Source organism: Lithobates pipiens, unplaced genomic scaffold (assembly GCF_037356315.1).
Source record: "Lithobates pipiens isolate NorthernLeopardFrog02 unplaced genomic scaffold, aLitPip1_a1.2 Scaffold_23, whole genome shotgun sequence".
Taxonomy (NCBI): domain Eukaryota; kingdom Metazoa; phylum Chordata; class Amphibia; order Anura; family Ranidae; genus Lithobates; species Lithobates pipiens.
This window is the reverse complement of record NW_027507785.1, coordinates 20,433,900-20,439,899: the sequence shown is the minus strand read 5'-3', so window position 1 is coordinate 20,439,899 and position 6,000 is coordinate 20,433,900.

Below are 6,000 nucleotides of genomic sequence, written 5' to 3'. Positions count from 1 at the left end.
CTTGACACAGTGGATAAATTCAAACTCACTTGGGAGCCCTGGGCCACACATATCGGGGTCCCTCTCTGAATATAGAAGAGGGTATAGAAGCCACAGGACACTTACCTTTCCAAGGCCAGGTTCGAACTCCCCTTACCAATAGCCTTCTGTGCACTTCCTCCTCTCCTACCTCTCTTCTTCCTTCCAGTGCTTCCCCCCCTTTCTACCTTTTCTCCTCTCTTTTTTGTTATTTCTGACCTTCCCTGGTGCAAGTACGAATTCCCACAAGTGTTCAATATGCTGTCTCTCAGACGGGGTTCTCATGGTTTTCACCTCAGAACTGACCCGTTGAGCCAGGGCGGGACTGATTTATCCCCCCTACCTGGGCTCACAATTTAGCCCATCAGTTAGCTTTAACATAGATGGTTTGGAGCTCTGTCTGATAAGTATCCGACGCACTGAACACAAACCTGCAAAATTTTGGCCCTTCTTTATGTATTTTCTATCTTTTATTTCTTGGATTACCGAACTCTGTACACTTCATGGGTAACCCGACCTGGCTACCTCCTATACAGCTTGATCCCGGATAGGGTGTGGGAGGTGAAGGAGACAGAAACCCCTAGCTCACACATTGTAGAAGAGTAAAATGTACGGTTACCTACTATGTATCAATGTTCTTTGTTTTATAAATTGCTCTAGACTTTGTTGCTGGTCCATTATTGTACTTTTGCATACTTTCAATAAAAATTATTTGAAAATAAAAATAAAAATAAAAATTACATTATAGAGGTTTCGTTGTTAAGCTGTCTATATGCTGCTAAAATGTGGTTCAAAATGTTTCTTTTTAAGAACGCCTCTTCGATTTTCTAATTGTTAATGGTGGTAAATCAACCTTCATTTTTGTCCGCAGTGATGCCAAAATTTTAAAGAGCAGGATGGTAATTTGTTCTTGAACGAATGAACTTCAAAAAGTGAACGGGGTTTTTGTTTTGGAAATTACATTCATTCCAGAACCTGAATGTTAAAAGCAAACAAAAATGTACTTTTCAAAACTCATTCAGTATGGAAGTATGGAAGAGCCCTGGGGCGATCAAAAAAAAAAATTCTGAATTCTGAGTTTGAAAGTCAGAATTCTGACTTTGAATCTCAGAATTCTGACTTTAAAACTCAGAATTCTGACTTTAAATCTCAGAATTCTGACTTTCAAACTCAGAATTCTGACTTTTAATCTCAGAATTCTGACTTTCAAACTCAGAATTGTAAATTTAAATTTTTTTTTTATTCAGAAACTCATTGAATGGACTGAGAATTTTTATATAAATGTTCATGATAAAAATCTACTAGTGTATGTCCAGCTTTAGTCTCATGTGTTGCCCACCTGAATAATAGTGTATTGTGTTTTTGATAATATTTACAGTGGGCGTAGAAAAGAATCACCCCCCTTTAAAAAAAATCACATTGTGTTGCTTTGCAGACTCAGTTTTTGTTTTATCCAGCTGTATTTACTAGTGCGACTTATAACATCCAAGTGAAAGATATAACACCAACATGTCAGAGAAAAATTTAAAAAATTCAAAAACAGATTAACGGAGTTGGAAAAAGTATCACCCCTTCATCATGTCAGTATTTTGTTGGACAACTTTTTGCTTTAATTTCAGACTTTAGTCTGTTGGGATATGTCTCTAGTAACTTTGCACATCTAAACTTTGCCACTCTTCTTTGCAGAACTTCAAGTTGAGTTATATTTGATGGTGAACATTTGTAGACTGCAGTATTCAAGTCATTCCACCGATTTTCAAGGGGGTTTGAGTCTGGGCTCTGACTAGGGCTAGGCCACGCAGGAACATTCACCTTTTTTTTTCTTTAACCACTGTGTGGTAATTTTTGCTGTGTGCTTTGGGTCAATGTCATGTTGGAAGGTAAACCTTCTCCCCATTGACAACTTTCTGGCAGAGGGTAGAAGATTTTCCTCAAGAATGTGATGGTGTTTTGTCCCATCCATTTTCCTTCTATCCTGAGAAGTGCTCCAGTCCCTGCTGAAAAGAAACAACCCCTATAACAGGATATTACATCTTCAATGCTTTACTGTAGGAATGGTGTTATTTGCATGGATTTCCATCAGACATATTGTTTGGTGCTGAAGCCAAATAATTACATTTTAATCTCATCTGACCACCGTAAACGCACCTTGAAGATTCTGAGTCCACATGGAAAAATATGTTATGGTCTAAAGACTAAAATGTACCTATTTGGCCTCAACACCAAATGATATGTCTGAGTGGTTGAGTGAGAAAAAGGTGAATGTCTTTGCATGGCCTAGTCAGAGCACAGACTTAAAGAGGAAGTAAACCCTGATGAGTTTACTTCCTCTTTCATTCCCTGCAAAGGTAAAGCATAATGGACTACTATGCATCGCATAGTAGCCCATTATGTGTCACTTACCTGACACAGGAGCCAGCGATGTCACCGCTGTCCCCTGTAGTCCGGCGCATCCATCTTTTCGGTGGGGTCTCGCAGCTCCGCCGCTGTCATTCGGCGGAGCCACGATGACGTCACTACCGCGCATGCTCCGTTGTTGGAAATGCCGCGCTCAGTGCGCCTGCAAGCTGCTGTCTACGGCGCATGCGCCGTAGACAGCGGTGCCTGTCTTCGGGCAAATATCTCCTAAACCGTATAGGTTTAGGAGATATTTCTTGGACCTTCAGGTAAGCCTTAATCTAGGCTTACCTGTAGGTCAAAGTGGTTTGTAAGGGTTTACAACCACTTTAAACCCCATTGAAAATCTGTGAAATGACTTGAAGACTGCAGTCCACAAACAGTCACCATCAAATGTAACTGAACTTGAGCAGTTCTGCAAAGAAGAGTGGGCAAATATTGCAAAGTCTAGATGTGCAAAGTTTGTAGAGACATATCCTAACAGACTAAAGGCTGTAATTAAAGCAAAAGGTGGTTCAACAAAATACTGACACAAGGGGGTGATCCTTTTTCAAACTCAGTGATTCTGTTTTTTTATAGATTTTTTCTGACATGTTGGTGTTATATCTTTCACTTGGATGTTATAAGTTGCTCTAAATAAATACATCTGGATAAAAACAAAAATTGTGTCTGTCTTCATTTCAGACTGTAAAGTGTTTTTTTTTTTTTTTTTTTTAGAAATAACAAACATCATACTTACCTGCTCTGTGTAGTGGATTTGCACAGGACAGCCCGGATCCTCCTCTTCTCAGGTCCCTCTTCTTTGCTCCTGGCCCCTCCCTCCTGTCAAGTGCCCCCCACAGCAGGCAGCTTGCTATGGGGGCACCCAAGCCAAGCTGCAGCTCTATATGTCCATTCAGATACGGAGATATGATTCGGCCCCGCCACCTCTCTCTTGTGATTGGCAAATGGACTTTGAATGAGAGCGGTGGGGGGGGGGGCAATGGTGCCGCTGCTGTGTCTCACCCAAACAAGAGGGGGAGTCCCGGATGGCCGAGAGACTCGTGGACATCGCTGGATAGAGATGAGCTCAGGTAAGTATTAGAGAGTGCTGGGGAGGCTACTACACACAGACGGCTTTTTATCTTAATGCATAGAATGCATTAAAGTGGGGTACCCCCTAAAAAAAAAAAAATTTTTAAGTCAGCAGCTAAAAATACTGCAATAATAACCGGACACTTACCTGCCCCAGGGTCCAGCGATGCGGGGGAATGAAGCCTCCCCTCGCTCCCCGCTCCGCTCACAGCGCCGTCATTCGTACTGTGGGCACCCGGCTGTAGCTTCACAGCCGGGCACCCACTGCGCATGCTTGAGCGGCACAGGGCGCCGTGATACGCCGCACAGTCACCTGGGACACGTGACAGGTCCCAGGTGGCTGTGCGGCGCGAGGGGAAGTGATGTCACCAGCCCGGGCAAGGAAGAAGGCAGACTACGAGGGACCCCCTAGCAACAGGTATTTAGAGGTGAGTAAAAATGTTTTTTTTTTCAATTTTTTTTTTTTTTTTAAGAATTTTAAACAATTTTTTATTTTTTGGTGGCAACACCACTTTAAGATAAAAAAAAACTTCTGCCTTCATAACCACTTTCGATTATTTTCTATACACACTGTACCTGCTATATGTGCAATCTTCAGCACTGGCAACTTGGCTCTCTCAAAGTGGTTTTGTTTTGTTGGCATTTTTTTATTTAGTATTTGGACAAAACAGTCCTGTGATAAGTAATTACAATAGAGTCTGCAGACACAACAGAACATTATTTCATGTCTGGACTTCCATAAATGTGGCATTAAAAATTTCTTTCTCTAATTTTATCAATTTTATCAAATTTCATCCTCTTGGCATATTGCCAGTCTTTTTCAGGAAATCTGCCATCATACCTATCCATATTTTTTTAACTCATATTGTATTCTCTGTGTCACTCACCAGATACTGAAGCAATAGATTACTATACAAAGGTAGATCTCCGTTTATACTGTATGTCTTCTTTCAGAGAGTCATCAGGGAATGATTATTTTCCAAATTAATGTTTTCAGTATTCTCTTGTGTTTTTGCTTCAGTGTTTACCAAGGACTGTTGTAAATAATTAGAAAAATACAGATCTCATTTCCATATAATATATTGATTGATTTACTTTACCTGACACACAATTGCTACACATTTTCTCAACATTCTTTCTCTATTGTTATTCAGTAATATGGGTGGACAATGATAGCCACTGGCCCTGTCCCCAACCAACAATCCCACCTCACCTGGAATATAGATGCAGCACCCTTCTAGTATAAGATGTTAGGTAAATTTGTTTTTTTGGCTTGCTCTGTAATCAGAGGAGCAGTGATTGGTTGCCACAGGAAGTGCAGGAAATTCAAATACCAGCCTGAATATTTACTATGTGCTGGCCAATCCCTGGGGAGGGGTGTCCAGAAGGTGGTCTGGGAGGTGGTAAATAGCCTAAAGCCTTGAGGATATTGTCTTTTCCACTGTCAGGGATGTATCTGTGAACTTCAGGGGGCTGCTTGCCCCTAAAGCACCTCGTCCCTGAAGCACCTCTGGACTGAATGCTGGAATTCTCTATCAAGGGATTGAGTCTGAGGAGCTGGTTGCTTTGGGACCTGTGAGTAGATACTTGAAGAAAAAGAAGAGTGGCTGCACATCCAAAGGCTCCAAAATGACTGTATTGAAATCATTGTGATGACACCAAGGACACCAGAAAACAGTCACGTAGACACATTTCACACATACATCTTGTGTTTAATCATTACTGTTTTCTGGTGTCCTTGGTGTCATCACAGTGATTTCAATAAAGGCATTTTTGGACCTTTGGATGTGTCCTTCTTTTTCTTCAAGTATCCTACAGAGGTGAGCCGGGGTTGGCATTCCTTATTAGGTTTCAGTTGGGTTATTCTTTACACCGGGAGCAGCAGGTCCTTCTTCCTTAGAACCTGTGAGTAGATAACCTGACTGATATCCCAGCAAAGACATATCTCATGGTCCCCAGCTATGGAGTTCTAACTATTCTGGAGCTATCTCATGGTTCCCAGCTATGAGACTATAAAGGAGAAGTATAGCCTAAGCTTTTTTGGCTATATTTCTCCTATGGATCACAGGATTACAAACTCGGTTCAGCTGTGAAAAGATCCTGATCGATATTGGCCCAGAAGCCTGGACAGGTAGCTGGTTCACTCTCTCAGCAAACCACTAAGAGCCTGAGCCATCTGCTTCTGCCCTCTGCACAGCCCAGCACTCCAGTGAGTGCTGGAGGGGCAGAGCAGAAAGCCGTGATTGACCGTCACTGGCTCTCTGCTAGACATGGGCGCCGTCAATAAATTCGTTTCGTTCTGTTCCGTTTCGATTCGTATTAAAATTAATTCGTACTTCGTATTTCGTGTCCGAAATTCCGTTCCGTTTCGTTTCGAAATACGAATTGTCGTTAGGTTCGTTAACGTGTACGAACGTTCTTTGCGATGAATTTAAAGGCAAAAATATACCTAAATATGACAGTCGATGCTGATGGAAGTTTGGTTTTTATCCGAAATATGAAATTCCGTTG